Source organism: Scyliorhinus torazame, chromosome 12, assembly GCF_047496885.1.
Source record: "Scyliorhinus torazame isolate Kashiwa2021f chromosome 12, sScyTor2.1, whole genome shotgun sequence".
Classification (NCBI taxonomy): domain Eukaryota; kingdom Metazoa; phylum Chordata; class Chondrichthyes; order Carcharhiniformes; family Scyliorhinidae; genus Scyliorhinus; species Scyliorhinus torazame.
The window spans coordinates 51,380,630-51,396,315 of record NC_092718.1 but is presented as its reverse complement, the minus strand read 5'-3'; the positions used below and the strand labels follow the sequence as shown (position 1 = coordinate 51,396,315).

The window sequence follows — 15,686 nt, the reverse complement described above, 5'->3', positions numbered from 1 at the left end:
TGCCAGTGCCACGTACTAGGCAGAGTAGAAATAACAGGATATATCAGATGAATATGTGGCAGAAGAGATGATGTGAGGGGGAGGGTTTCAAATTTCTGGGGCATTGGATCGGTTCTGGGGGAGTTGGGACCAGTACAAACTGGATCGGTTAAACCTGGGCAGTGCCGGGACTAATGTCCTAGGGGGAGTATTTTCAAGACTGGCTGGGGAATGGTTTCAACTAAAAGGTGGGGGGGAATGGGAACCTGTGCAAGGAGTCAAAGGAGGAGGAAACAAGGACAACAACAAAAGACACAAAGGGGAATAAGAAAGTGATAGGCAGAGACACCAAGGACCATATTCAAACAGGACCACAGTGAAAAATATTGGGAGCATGACCAGTAATGTTAAAAAGACAAGCTTAAAGGCTTTGTGCCCAGAACGTCCGCAATAAACCGGATGAACTAATCGTGCAAATAGAGGTGAATGGATGATATCATCGGGATTACGGAGACATGGCTGCAAAGCGACTAGTGATGGGAACTGAACGTCCAGTGGTATTCGGTATTTAGGAAGGAGAGAATTCTTCGAGACAGGATCTACTCCCATTTGGAAGCAAATGGGCGTATTAGTGAGAGGCAGCATGGTTTTGTGAAGGGGAGGTCGTGTCTCACTAACTTGATAGAGTTTTTCAAGGAGGTCACTAAGATGATTGATGCAGGTAGGGCAGTGGATGTTGTCTATATGGACTTCAGTAAGGCCTTTGACAAGGTCCCTCATGGTAGACTAGTACAAAAGGGATCAGGCGTGAGCTGGCAAGGTGGATACAGAACTGGCTAGGTCATAGAAGGCAGAGAGTAGCAATGGAAGGATGCTTTTTTAATTGGAGGGCTGCGACCAGTGGTGTTCCACACGGATCAGTGCTGGGACCTTTGCTGTTTGTAGTATATACAAATGATTTGGAGGAAAATGTAACTGGTCTGATTAGTAAGTTTGCAGACGACACAAAGGTTGGTGGAATTGCGGATAGCGATGAGGACTGTCAGAGGATACAGCAGGATTTAGATTGTTTGGAGACTTGGGTGGAGAGATGGCAGATGGAGTTTAATCCGGACAAATGTGATGTAATGCATTTTGGAAGATCTAATGCAGGTAGGGAATATACAGTGAATGGTAGAACCCTCAAGAGTATTGAAAGTCAAAGAGATCTAGGAGTACAGGTCCACAGGTCACTGAAAAGGGCAACACAGGTGGAGAAGGTAGTCAAGGAGGCATACGGCATGCTTGCCTTCATTGGCCGGGGCATTGAGTATAAGAATTGGCAAGTCATGTTGCAGCTGTGTAGAACCTTAGTTAGGCCACACTTGGAGTATAGTGTTCAATTCTGTCGCCACACTACCAGAAGGATGTGGAGGCTTTAGAGAGGGTGCAGAAGAGATTTACCAGAATATTGCCTGGTATGGAGGGCATTAGCTATGAGGAGCGGTTGAATAAACTCGGTTTGTTCTCACTGGAACGAAGGAGGTTGAGGGGCGACCTGATAGAGGTCTACAAAATTATGAGGGGCAGAGACAGAGTGGATAGTCAGAGGCTTTTCCCCGGGGTAGAGGGGTCAATTACTAGGGGGCATAGGTTTAAGGTGAGAGGGGCAAGGTTTAGAGTAGATGTACGAGGCAAGTTTTTTACGCAGAGGGTAGTGGGAGCCTGGAACTCGCTATCGGAGGAGGTGGTGGAATCAGGGCTGATAGTGACATTTAAGGGGCATCTTGACAAATACATAAATAGGATGGGAATAGAGGGATACGGACCCAGGAAGTGTAGAAGATTGTAGTTTAGTCGGGCAGCATGGTCGTCACGGGCTTGGAGGGCCGAAGGGCCTGTTCCTGTGCTGTACATTTCTTTGTTCTTTGTTCTTGACAGACAAAGAGGAAGAGACGGTGGAGTTGCAGTGTTGGTTAAAGAGGAAATTAACGCAACAGTGAGGAAGGATATTAACTTCGACAATGTGGAATCTGTGTGGGTAGTGCTGAGAAGCACCAAGGAACAAAAAAGTTAGTGGGTGTTGCAAATGACCTCAAACTGTAGTGGTGATGTTGGGAATGGCATTAAACAGGAAATTAGAGATGCATGTGAAAGAGGAATATGTGGAATTATGGCTGATTTTAATCTGCATATAGATTGGGCAAACTAAATTAGTCACAATACTGTGGAGAAGGAATTCACAGAGTGTTTCCAGGATGTTTTTCTGGACCAATATATTGAGTAATAAACTCGAGAGCAGGCCATCCTAGACTGGGTACTTTGTACTGAGAACGGAATCATTGGCAATCTTGTGACGCGAGTCCCCTTGGGGATGAGTGACCATAATATGATAGATTTTTCTATCAAGATGGTGAAGAAGGGCAGCATGGTGGTGTAGTGCTTAACACTGCTGCCTCACGGAGCCGAGAACCCAGGTTCGAACCCAGCCCCGGTTCACTGTCCATGTGGAGTTTGCACATTCTCCCCGTGTCTGGGGGTTTCACCCCCACAAAGATGTTCAGGGTAGGTGGATTGGCTTTGATCGATTGGGAAACATTAGTTAAAGGGAAGACAGTACATAGACAGTGGCAAAGATTCAAGGAACACATGGCGGAACTGCAACAATTTTTTATTCCTGTCTGGCACAAGATTAAAACGGGAAAGGTGGTCAATCCACGGTGTACAAGGGAAATTAGAGGTAGTATTGGATCCAAGGAAGAAGCATACAAATTGGCCAAGAAAGACAACAGGTCTGAGGATAAGGAGCAGTTTAGAATTCAGCAAAGAAGAACCAAGGGATTGATTAAGGAGGGGATAAAAGAGTATGAGAGTAAGCTTGCAGAGAACATAAAAACTGATTTGTTCCAGTTTCTATAAGTACAGGAAGAGAAAAAGATTGGTAAAGGCAAATGTAGGTGCCTGACAATAAGAAACAGGGGAATCTATAATGGGGGACAAAGAAATGGCTGAGCAACTAAATACATTCTTTGGTTCTGTCTTCACAAATGAGGACAGAAATAAGATACTAGCAACGTTGGGAATGCAAGGTTTAGTGAGAGGGAGGAATTGAATGGGTACTGCAGGGATCGGTGCTAGGACCCCAGCTATTCACAATCTAATAGATCAGGGAACAAAATGTAATATCTCCAAATTTACAGATGACACCAAGTTGGGTGGGAGGGTGAACTGTGAGAGAATGCAGAGATTTTTGAGTGTGATTTGGACAGGTTGAGTGGGCAAATGAATGGCAGATGCAGTATAATTTGGATAAATGCAAGGTTATCCACTTTGGTAGCAAAAACGGGAAGGCAGACTATTATCTGAATGGCCGGGAATATGCAACTAGACCTGGGTGTCCTTGTACACCAGTCACTGAAGGTAAGCATGCAGGTCCAGCAGGCGATAAAGAAGGCAAATGATATGCTGGCCTTCATTGCAAAAGGATTCGAGTACAGGAGCAGGGATGTCTTGTTGCAATTACACAGGGCCTTGGTGAGGCCACACCTGGAATATTGTGTGCACTTTTGGTCTATTTAGCTAAGGTTCTTGCTGTAGAGGGAATGCATCAAAGGTTTACTGGACTGATTCTTGGGATGGCGGGACTGATGTATGAGGAGGGATTGAGTCGGTTAAGATTGTATTTGCTGGAGTTCAGAAAAATGAGGAGGATCTCATAGAAACCTATAAAATTCTAACAGGACTAGATAGGATGTTCCCGATGGTGGCTGTGTGCAGAGATCTGTCAAGGGTCACAGTCTGAGGATATGGGGTAGACCAATTAGGACAGAGATAAGGAGAAATTTCTTCACCCAGAGAGTGCTGAGCCTGTGGAATTCAATACCACAGGAAGTCATTGAGGCCAAAAATTGTGTGTTTTCAAGAAGCAATTAGATATAGCACTTGGGGGCGAAGGGGATCAAAGGATATGGGGGAAAGGCTGGATTAGGCTATTGCGGTGGATGATCAGCATGATGATAATAAATGACGGAGCAGGCTCATAGGGCTGATGGCCTCCTCCAGCTCCTAATTTCTATGTTTCCAACTTTGTATCACTGTTGAGGATGGATTCTGGCATAGAGCAGGTCAACTTAATCAAACCTCAATAGCTCAATGAAATTGAACTGTATACAGGACCTAGGAGATGGTTTTTATTCATGGTTTGTCAAACAGGATGACAATGTTCGATTATGGGGAGTGTTATAGCCTTTGCAGGATGTCAACATTGCTGGCTGCGACAGTGGTACTAAAGGATTCTTGAGAATACCTCCTTTCTTACACCTCTCTGAGCAATCTTGAGCAACCCATCAAGGTTCCTTTGGCAGCACCTTCCCAACTCTCGTACCTCAAAGGACAAGGACAGCAGATCTATAGAATCCCTACAGTGCAGACTCAATGGGCCTTTTGGCCCATTGAGTCTGCACCAACCTTCCGAAAGAGCACACTCCCAGGTCCACTCCACCGCTCTATCCCTGTAACCCCATAACCTCATCTAACCTGCACATCTTTGGACACTAAGGGGCAATTTACCATGGAAAATCCACCTAACCTGCAAATCTTTGGACTGTGGGAGGAAACCAGAGCACCCGAAAGAAACCCACGCGGATACAGGGAGAACGTCGAAACTCCACACAGACCATCACCCAAGACCAGAATCGAACCCAGGCCCCTGGTGCTGTGAGGCAGGGGAACGTGTAAGTCTCCCTCCAAGTCATACGCCATCCAGACTTGGAACCATATTGCTATTCTTTCAAAGTCGCTGAATCAAAATCCTGGAACTCCCTCCTTAACAGCACTGTGGCTGTACCTGCACCACATAGACTGTAGCGGTTCAAGAGGAAGTACACAATCACCTTCTCAAGGGTAATTAAGGATAGGCAATAGATGTTGGCAATACATCCCGTGAATGAATAAAAAACATCTTCAGGAGTTTTGTGAGGGCCACAAAGATTCCAGCACGAGTTTGTAGAATAGAAAGAAATAACATTTATTTACAATTACATATATATACAACAGCAGCAGTACTCCCTTGCTGCTCACTTCTCTCCAGCTGGTTCCATACTGGCCAGCTCTATTTATGTAGGGGCTCTGCTAATGATTTCTCTGCCCCCCTCATTGGGGAAGCTCATACTCCCTAAGGATTGTGGGATTGTCATTAGTCCCCAGTCAGTGTTAAGCAGGCATGTTATAACAAGGAGCTTGCAGGTCTAATTGCTAAAGGGTTGAAAGGGTGTTAGCTTGAAATGATTGCGGGTCTGGGCGGCACACTGGTGCAGTGGTTAGCACTGCTGCCTCACGGGGCCAAGGATCCGGGTTCGATCCCGGCCCCGGGTCATTGTCCGTGTGGAGCTTGCACATTCTCCCTGTAGTCTGCATGGGTCTCACCCCCACAATCCAAAAGGATGTGCAGCATGGGTGAATTGGCTACGTTAAATTGCTCCTTAATTGGAAAAAAAAGAATTGGGTACAATAAGTTTTTAAAAAATGATTGCGAATCATCCAACTCGCTTCACCCGGTTCGATGTGGATCTTGCCCTCATGTTTAAATGAACCTAACGGTTGATATAAATACCCGGATGCGGATTCACCTGGTGCCCCATACTCAATGCTTGCGCTTGGGTGACCTTGCCAGATGCCATTTAGTACTGGTCCACACACACGTGGACCACGCGTAATGCAACCTCAGGGGAAATCGCTCAGGCCATTGGAGATCCCCAGATGTTCAGAGACAGGCCAACCTGGCACTGCTCGGGTGGCACGGCTAGGGTGCTAGCGTCACTGCCAGGGTGTAAGGCTGGGAGTGCCAGGTGCCCAGGTGCCAGGTTGGCTCTGCCAGGGCTCTGACTAGGTGGGGGGGGGGGGAGGGGGGGGCTTGCACTTGGAGAAGTTTGGAGGGTTGAGGGTGTGATAAAGCGGGGGACAAGTTTGGGGGGGAGGGGGTGATGCCTGCAGAGGAGGAAAAGATCGGGGCTGCCATTCAAAATGGCGCCCCGATCTGCAGACAGCCATTCTAGGAAATCAATCTACATGCGGCCTCGGCAGAGAGAAACTCCCCAAGGCCAAAAAACCGGCAAAGTGCCGTTGAATATCGGGGTTTTTCTCAGTGCTGCAGCTGCTGGAAAATACCCCGCTAATACGCACGATAGTGGAATTAGTTTTAGGTCTGCTGAATCGTGCCCAATATCTCCATAATGCCTCATTGTCATGCTTTGTTTTATAATGCTCCTGTGACGTGTCTTGGGATGTTTTATTACATTGAAGACTCTATATAAATATAAGCTATTGTTGTAAGTTGTTGTTGTAGTTCTATGATTCTACGATGATCAATTGTGGTTCCCTCCTCTGTTACCAGAGTGCACCGCAGATACAAAGGGGTGCATCGTGCGCTCCTATTCGGCAGAGGGAAACATAACAGAAGATGCCCCTCTGGGTAGGTGAAGGAAATGACATGACGCCGTCTCAGAAACACCTGCAATTTGGCACAACTGTCCTTATGAGGATCACATCTCATCTCTTTTCACTTTGTTTACAGTGGCCAGCTCCTCTTCTACTTTACCTGTACGTACCCTCATCTTACCAATTCTGTCAGTGATTCCTGAGGACAAAGGGAATTCACAATCTGTATTTCTGTGTGTATGAATCATAGATGGTGGGTGTTTAAGTTCAGAACTGTTTATCTTCCAAGTCACCATTTCAGAATTCATCAATTCCGAGTGAAAGTTCCATAAATAGACATTAAAAACATCTATCTGATTTGAAATCTCTTTTTCCCAGAATAATTTTGTAATGCAACTGTGGCATATTGTCCCTTCTGTGAAATGTGTAAATTTTGTGGAGTCAAACGAATTCTTTAGCTTAAAATATTCAGCAAGCGTCCAACAGTTTTAATTCTTCCTTTCAGCTGAAATGTAAAGTGGAGCCTAGCTGATTGGAAAATTCAGCCATTCTGGCCTAAGAGGTCTATGTACCATGCAAGCTTCCTTCTGTCTTACTCCACCTTATCCTGTAAACATAGCGGCTCAGGGGCTTGCTAGGCTATTTCAGATGGTAGTTGTCATGTGAGAGTACCTTTAAGACATGGATGTTTAAGCAATGTACCTTTAAGAGAGTGGGTGGAGCTGGGCTTTAGGTCAGCCATTTTGCAGATGGGTTTTGGAGTTTGGGAAAGGGCCTGGCTGGTTTTGCTAAGAGCAGTTTAAAAGTGCCTGGCTGTTGCTGTTTTGCAGTTTGGCAGATTGAAAAGAGCTTGGGGAGTGTCTGTGTTTTGCAGTGAGCTGGATTTGCTGTGATGTTTGACATAAAAGACCATCTCTGGATCATTTGGGTGATTTAAAGTCAAGCCTTTAACCTGATGTGATTTTGTTTGAAGGTGTTAAGTCTCTTGGAAGTTTGAAGGAACATTTTAAGAAATTATTTACTGTTGCAATATTTTCTGAGTTATCTTTGAAGTAAGGGGTGTTATGAGATCCAATGTTTATTTAAGATGTTAAGTTGAGTTCATGGAATAACTGTTTTGTGTTTAAAAACCCACGTGTCCATAATTGTAATCCCACACCTAGGGAAAAGGCCGTGTGCTAGGAAAAGCAACAAATACATTAAAGGGAGAGGTTGGTTGAACTCCATGATACATTTTGGGGTGCTGAAAACGCCTCACCCATAACATAGTTAAGAGTCAGACTCATTGCTGGATGTCTGGAGATTTACGTAGGCATGACCAGGTGAGGACAGCAGATTTCCATCCTAAAGGAGATTAGCACGACAGCATGGTCATCACTATTAAGGCTAACTATGTCATTCCAAATTTATGAATTAATTGAATTTAAATTCCCTTAGCTGCCATGGTGGGATTCGAACTCATGTCCCTGAAGCATTATTCCATGCCTCTGATTACTAGTCCCAGTAATATTAACATTTGTGCTTATGTCCCCTTCATAGTTGAGGTGAGAGTGACTGCCCATGGCATTACTTGACCAAGGCAACATTGGCCAAAGGCAACATTTGACCAAGTTTTGCATAAAGGAGTCCCAGTAAAATTGAAGGTGAAGGGAATCAGAGAGAAAACTCTCCACTGGGTTGGATCCCTACCTAGCACAATAGAAAGTGGCTGAGGTTGTTGGATGAAATCTCATTCAAGGATGAAGATCTAGAGGTGCAGGATCTCCAAGAGACTACTGAGGGTCAGTGTGAATGTGACAAAGCCACGGAAAAAGGAAGACATGAGAGACGTGCCCACGACACTTTAATTGCTGACAGGTTCCAGAAAGAATAAGGTTATGGGGGGCATGTGGACATATCTCTCTTAGCCTTCCCTTTCATCTCAGGGAATGTCCAATCACTCACAGCAAGAGCAAGTCTTGCATTTATACTTGCACATTGTAGACTTATGAATCGCCAGTCCATGATCTCTGCATTGGCTCACAGTACCCTGGGAATGTTCTCGCTCTGGGAATTGAGTATCCATTCTGGAACAAGAGTGATGTCTGAGAAGACTTTGCCAGCGAATGATGAAAAGTACTGATGTCACAGAGATGAAGACATGGTTCGGGATCTCCTCCACCCGTGCATATCTTATCTTCCGCTATTACCACTGACGAGAGACAAATGCTGCTAGAATATCAAGGTTGATGAACAGCCTTCTCAATGGTGTGTCTTAAGGAAGAAGGGTGAGGAATGCTTACATTGCACACTTCAATTAAGGATTTAAACACATTTCCCTGACATCACACGTGTACAGAGACTTGGTCAACTGAGGCTGATATCACGTGAATGTTAACCTCATTGACTTCATTGGTGAAAACAAAATGTATTTATAAGAATTGTACAGCAGCCACATGGCTGTAGCTTGCTCGCAAAATGTCACTGGCTCTGAGCCGTTCTCACCATGGGGTAATTCCACACTCTGAGCCCCGATTGGTCACCCAAGCCCGGTGACCCTTATTCTGCTGTGTTGCCCTTAAAGGAACAATCACCACAAATGCCTTTTTTTTTAACTGCCTTTGCATTATTTCTAATTAGTGCAACTACCCTACACCTCTTTCTTCCTTTCCAACTCTTTCACGGTATGACTTTTTCCTCAATTAACTACCAATTCAGTTATTCATGCAAGTATTTTTGGTGAATTCTTTCTTGGATTTATTAGTGACTTTCTTGTATTTGTGACTGGGTTTCAGCTGCTTCACGATTCTCTATACCTGTCCTATGAAACTCTTTTGTTATCAAAGCACTTCTATCAGGTGACTGCACACAGCCTTCAATCTTTCCTCATAATTGTTTTTCAATTCATTTGCAGGATGTGTGCGTCGCTGGCTAGGACAGCATTTATTGCCTGATACTAATTGCCCTTGAGATGGTGGTGGTGAGCTGCTTTCTTGAACCTGTTAAAATTGATAAATAGCCCAGATTGATCATCAACCAATAATATTCAATAAAGTATGGCGGAGGGTTGAAGAATCCCCAGGTTTGTGTTGTCTGTGGGGAACAGAGTGTGCTGACAACCCTTATTGGGAAATTGTCTTCTGCCGAGAATGCTTCATGCATAATAGATGGGGAAAATCACATGCAGTTGGTCCCAATATCCCATGTGGGCGGCTGGTAGTCAATCTCGGAATTCAGCCCCGACGTTTACTTCATGATGTTTTACAATTGCTTCAATATCGACAGCACTATTGTCACATTCACTGTGTCTCTTCATTTAAGACTTAATCAGACTTTTCAAAACTAATTTAAAATATGTCTTATTAAATAGTTTAAATGCGATTGTGATAATGGTTATAAGATATAAGCTGGCTATAGAACACAATTCCTTTCAGCAATCATAATAATTCATCCCTGGAAATCCCCATGCTGTAGCAGAGTATGGGAGGTCTTTCACAAAGATATTAAATAATAATGTCCTCATGTAAATGGAACTGAAAGGAAATAGCAGATTTCCTGAAATGGACTCTCCTGGTTTCATAGCTGAACGCTCAGAATTATGAAAGAACATTTCTCTTCTATAAATATATTTAACCACCATTTAATAACCACCGATATTTATAATTCTTGATTTTTTTGCAGCATTTTTTTTGACTTTACTGAATATTCTTTTATTGTCTTGTGTAGAATGTGACATTTTACATAAACATCTCACTAGCTTAAATGATAATCTCGCAGGGTTTAAGTGATTTGAACTTGTTTTTATCCAGGCCCCTCCTTCATATGGGAAGGTTCCAAAGTGCTTCACAGAGATGCAAACTCAAAAATGGAATACTTATTAGAGATGATCGGAAGCTTGAATTTGAAGGAAGATGTTAAAGGAGAAGGCAAACAGAGTAAAATGGATAGATTTAGGCCAGGGATTCTAGAGAAAGGACAGAGGTGGCTGAGCTTACAGCTGCCAGTGTTATGAAGAAAGAATGGGAGAATGCAAAGGCAGTCAAGGTGAGGGGAACAAAAAGTTCAGGGGTACAGGGTCTGTAGGATACATTAATAAGTAGGTGGAAGTGAGATCTTAGAGGGTGTTAAATATGAGGCTAATAGTTTTAAATTGTGGACATTAAAGAACCAGGAGCCATTGTAAGTCAACAAATTGTTTTCTTAGAATACTACCTCTCATTGTTGTCTGAGGCAAATTATACTCCAAGCATCCACCCATTGTACACTCTGTCTAATTCTCCTTCATATTAACTTCAAGATTACTGGGAGAAAATCAGTATTTTAGAGACCCAAATTAAGTAAGATATACATATATATGGATCATGCAATTAAGCAAATTATATGGGCGGTACTATCTGATCTGATGTGACAGCATCTGAAAGAGTAAAATTTCAGTTGCATCACCTGCTCAGTGGAAAAGTTAGCCCAATTTCCTCTCACTGACCTGTAATGCATTTCTATCTGTTCTTCCTCCTCAGTTTCAGTTTTCTAGCAGTCTGGCTTTTCGATATATTTCAACTCAACAATCTTACCTCCGGTAGAGAGATGGCATTTCTGAGCTTGGCAGAAGAGTAACTGTATTGTATCTAGATCAGTTTGCAGCTCAATGAGTTTACTCCCAGGAATCAAATAATGAATTTAAAAACTATTTTTCTGGAAGCAAGCTAATGTAAACAGTGAGAGACGTATCCTGGGTGTAATTCTAATTCTCTTCTCCAAGCTAGTGCTGGGGTTGTGTATTGAGAACGAATGCTTCCATCCTGTGATTTTCCATTTGTTGCAATTAACTGTAGCTTTGAGAGTGCATAGTTTCATTGCATGTACTGCCCCTGTTTTGTCTTGAGTTTGGGATTTCTTGAGAGATTGCCTATTTCCCTAAGAAGGCTACCGTAGACTGTTATTCATAAAAAACATTCTTATTTGTTTACATATCACAAGACATCTCAGCAGTCTATGTGAGGTTGTACTTCTGTTTTCTCTCTAGATCTCAGTTACTCAATCACGTGACATTGCATCAATAGTTGCATCAGTACCGACTGCTCCTGAGTTTAACCCTTTGCTTCACATCTCGCTCCCAAGTCTTTATCCCAATTATGTACATCTTGCTACACCTCTTCTCAAAGTCTCAGACTTCACAGGGTTAGTATTTGAGATGCCTTGACCAATATTATCAATCTTCTCCTGACTTCATTTTGAGGTTGAGGGAAACTGTGCTCATTTGCTGTTCAATATGAGTGTTGCAGAGTTTCTACTTGTTTCTGGTTCTTTGTCTCCATCCAGATTTGGATAATAAGTCTCAAGTTCCATTGGTTTCCTTCCCAATTATATTCGGCTTCTCAGTTCCTTTTTATATTTCCTTGATCCATTTTGGCTCTATCCAATCTTGGCCCCTTAGAGCTCTTTCTATTGCTGTGCCTTACTTCTGTTGGTCTCGTATCCACATTCTCTTCCCAGACTACAGCACTTTTGACTCTCATATTCATTCCTTGAATTCTCTTTGTTGCTCATCGTGCTTCCTAATTCTCTCGTGATCATCTGGGACAATGTTAGGTTGTAATGTTCGTTGTAGAGCTGGAAGTTGTGTTCGCAGCTGTCTTCCTATCAATATTAATGGTTAGGTCCTGTTTTTTAAGTGAGGTTCTGCATTTAAGCTGGGCTAAGTTAATGTTATTTAATCATCAATTTCTTGATTATTCAAACTCTCTGCTTCTCCATTCGACTGAGGATAGCTGGGTGTCACATGCATGAAACTATATTCGTACACCGTGTTCTAGAACAGGTCATTAGTAAACCGAGGTCCGATACCTCAATGTCAGAGATGCCATGTGTCATGAAGATGCTTCTTAATGATGTGATGCTGTGCAGGCCACTCATTTCAAGCCACCTGGAGTAGCAGTCAATAACTACTTCAAACCTTTTTGCATTCAAACTCAACTTAATCTATTCACATGTTCTCTTATGGCTTGGAAGGAAAAATGAATGGTGCCAGTGATTTGCTCTGCTACTGGCCATTCATTACATGGCGAGAAAATCGGAAATTATCTCTTTAATGGAATGGCAGGTTCTTGGTCACAAGACTGACGACAGGGCTTTTACTCAGCATTTCATTATCCCCACGTGACCTTGATAGATTTTCTGTGGAATTTCAATTGAAAGTGTTTTAGGGATGAAAAGTCAGTCGTTAAAAGCTAAGAAATCATCAACGTGTGGGACATTTTGTTTGTTCAAAGTATTGGTGAAGTATTGGCTTGATGGAATATCAGTTAGTCATCTGCTCTGACAATATTATTTTTTGCTTGGATACATTGTTGTTCTCCAATTGTGCTTCTTAATCTCTTGCAATCTTTTTACCATGGCTGGTAAGTTTTTAGTAACGAGTGACGTATATACCTCCACTTCCTCAATAAAATTTAAATCTTCCAGTTTGTCTCCTTCGACTCAAATTTCTGATAATGCATTTGCCGTTGTCTGGTACTTCCCTTGAACATATTCAGTAACTGAATCATATCTCACGAGTCTCAGTCTGAAACGTTGAATTCTAGACAGCATTTTTGCAATCTCATTTATGTTCAGAATTATGACCAAACGTTTGTGATTGGCGTCAATTTTAAACCTTAATCCCATGACATAATCAGAGAAGGTCTTGCACATCCATATGACTACTAATTCTTCTATTTCAATGGTTGAGTACCCTTTCCATGTCATTGAAAGACCTTGAGGTCTTTAATAAACTTGTCTTCTTTATCTATCTTTTTGAATTTGGAACAACACCGCGCTCAAGCCTGTAGACTATGCATCAGGAGCAACAATTGTTGGCAACTCGAGAACATCGTGCCCAAGAATTTCTGGTGAAATTAGGAGATTTTAGATCTTGTCAAAAGCATCTTGCTGGTCCATGTTCCAGCATCACTGTTGACTTTGACCCAACAGTTGTCAGAAGAGCTCATTGATTTCTGCCGAGTTTGGTGGGAACATGCCTACTTGATTGACTATCCTAAGAAATCTTTGTAGTTTTGTAATGTTTTTAGGTGTTCGAACTCTCGAATCACTTTGGTTTTTCTGTGGTAATTCCCAATACCAGAACAATGTGCCCTAATAATTTTATCATAGGCTTTGCAAAATCAAGTTTGTCATTTAATGTCAAACCTGCTTCTTGTAGAATTTTGAGGACTGCTCTCGTTCCATTGCCATGTTCTTCCCTTGATGAACCATGACCAGGAATTAATAATCTTTATTGTCACAAGTAGGCTTACATTAATAGTGCTGATAATGTGGAGATGCCGGCGTTGGACTGGGGTGAGCACAGTACGAAGTCTTACAACACCAGGTTAAAGTCCAACAGGTTTGTTTCGATGTCACTAGCTTTCGTTGCGCTGCTCCTTCCTCAGGTGAATGAAGAGGTCTGTTCCAGAAACACATATATAGACAAATTCAAAGATGCCAAACAATGCTAGGAATGCGACCATTAGCAGGTGATTAAATCCTTACAGATCCAGAGATGGGGTAACCCCAGGTTAAAGAGGTGTGAATTGTATCAAGCCAGGACAGTTGGTAGGATTTTGCAGGCCAGATGGTGGGGGATGAATGTAATGCAACATGAATCCCAGGTCCCGGTTGAGGCCGCACTCATGTGTGCGGAACTTGGCTATAAGTTTCTGCTCGGTGATTCTGCGTTGTCGCGGGTCCTGAAGGCCGCCTTGGAGAACGCTTACCCGGAGATCAGAGGCTGAATGCCCTTGACTGCTGAAGTGTTCCCCGACTGGAAGGGAACATTCCTGCCTGGTGATTGTTGCGCGATGTCCGTTCATTCGTTGTCACAGCGTCTGCATGGTCTCGCCAATGTACCACGCTTCGGGACATCCTTTCCTGCAGCGTATGAGGTAGACAACGTTGGCCGAGTCGCACGAGTATGTACCGCGTACCTGGTGGGTGGTGTTCTCACGTGTAATAGTGGTAGTGGTTAATAGTGCAATGAAGTTACTGTGAAAAGCCCCCAGTCAGCACCTTCCTACGCCCGTTCGGGTACATGGAGGGAGAATTCAGAATGTCCAAATTACCTAACAGCACATCTTTCAGGATTTGTGGGAGGAAACCGGAGCACCCGGAGGAAACCTACGCAGACCCAAGCCGAGAATCGAACCTGGGACCCTGGCGCTTTGAAGCAACAGTTGCTAATCACTGTTCTACCGCGCCGCCCATATAAGGTTTAACCAATGAGTGAAAAAGGTTTTTGGGGATGAATAACGTCTTCCACCGACCAATTCCCAAAGTATACAAGCAGTTGGCACACTTTTTGCTAATTTTGAAGGCTCCTGCTTTGCTGTGCTTTCTCTTTATGGTCCGACATATTGAATGGCTTCACTCATTTTTTCCGAGAGACATCACATTCCCCATGAATAGCTGCTCTCTTTAGCTTCCGAACCTTAATGTGTCGTGGTTTTTGAGAATTAAATCTTCTCTTGCTTGTAAGAGACCTGATAGAATTTCATTTAAGATCCCAACTACTATAAGGTTGTGTATTCATTCATCTCTGAGGATTCTGTAATTGCAATTCTCTGAAAGCCAGTGCAGGTCATTTATGAATTAATCGATGCATTCACCCAGTTTTGTTCTCTCTTATTAAGTTTTGCTTGCTCATTGATCAATTTCTTTCGAACACTGAAGTACGCGTCAAATATCTGGAGGACTTCTTCATGGGAGCTTGAAGCCTCATTGACTCCCAATCTTGTGATTACATCATCTGCAATAGCCCTGACTGCAGAGAGTAATGTACAGGCCTAATACTTTTGTTCCTCCTTATGCAAACCTGGAGCTGTTCTTCGTCGGCTGGTTCTCTTCCTCCAATTGTTTCAGTGTTGAATCTACTGTGAGTCTTCATTGCTTCAGAACATTAATGGGAATGGCAATATGGACTCCGTGCTTGTCCTAAGCTCTGGATCTGTTGCTGCTTCAATCGCCCTTGTAGGCTCTGATCTGTACTCACTGCTGTCTGGATTAAGACCATAAGACCATAAGACATAGGAGCGGAAGTAAGGCCATTCGGCCCATCGAGTCCACTCCACCATTCAATCATGGCTGATTTCAACTCCATTTACCCACTCTCTCTCCATAGCCCTTAATTCCTCGAGAAATCAAGAATTTATCAACTTCTATCTTAAAGACACTCAACGTCCCGGCCTCCACCGCCCTCTGTGGCAATGAATTCCACAGACCCACCACTCTCTGGCTGAAGAACTTTCTCCTCATCTCTGTTCTAAAGTGACTCCCTTTTATTC

At 43.2% G+C, this 15,686-nt stretch overlaps 1 long non-coding RNA gene across 2 annotated transcripts in view; it reads right to left on the bottom strand.

Moving 5' to 3' along the window:
• Window positions 1–15,686, bottom strand: part of LOC140386397 (uncharacterized) — a 187,620-nt gene that overhangs the window by 146,671 nt on the left and 25,263 nt on the right. The gene's annotated exons all lie outside the window — the stretch shown is intronic.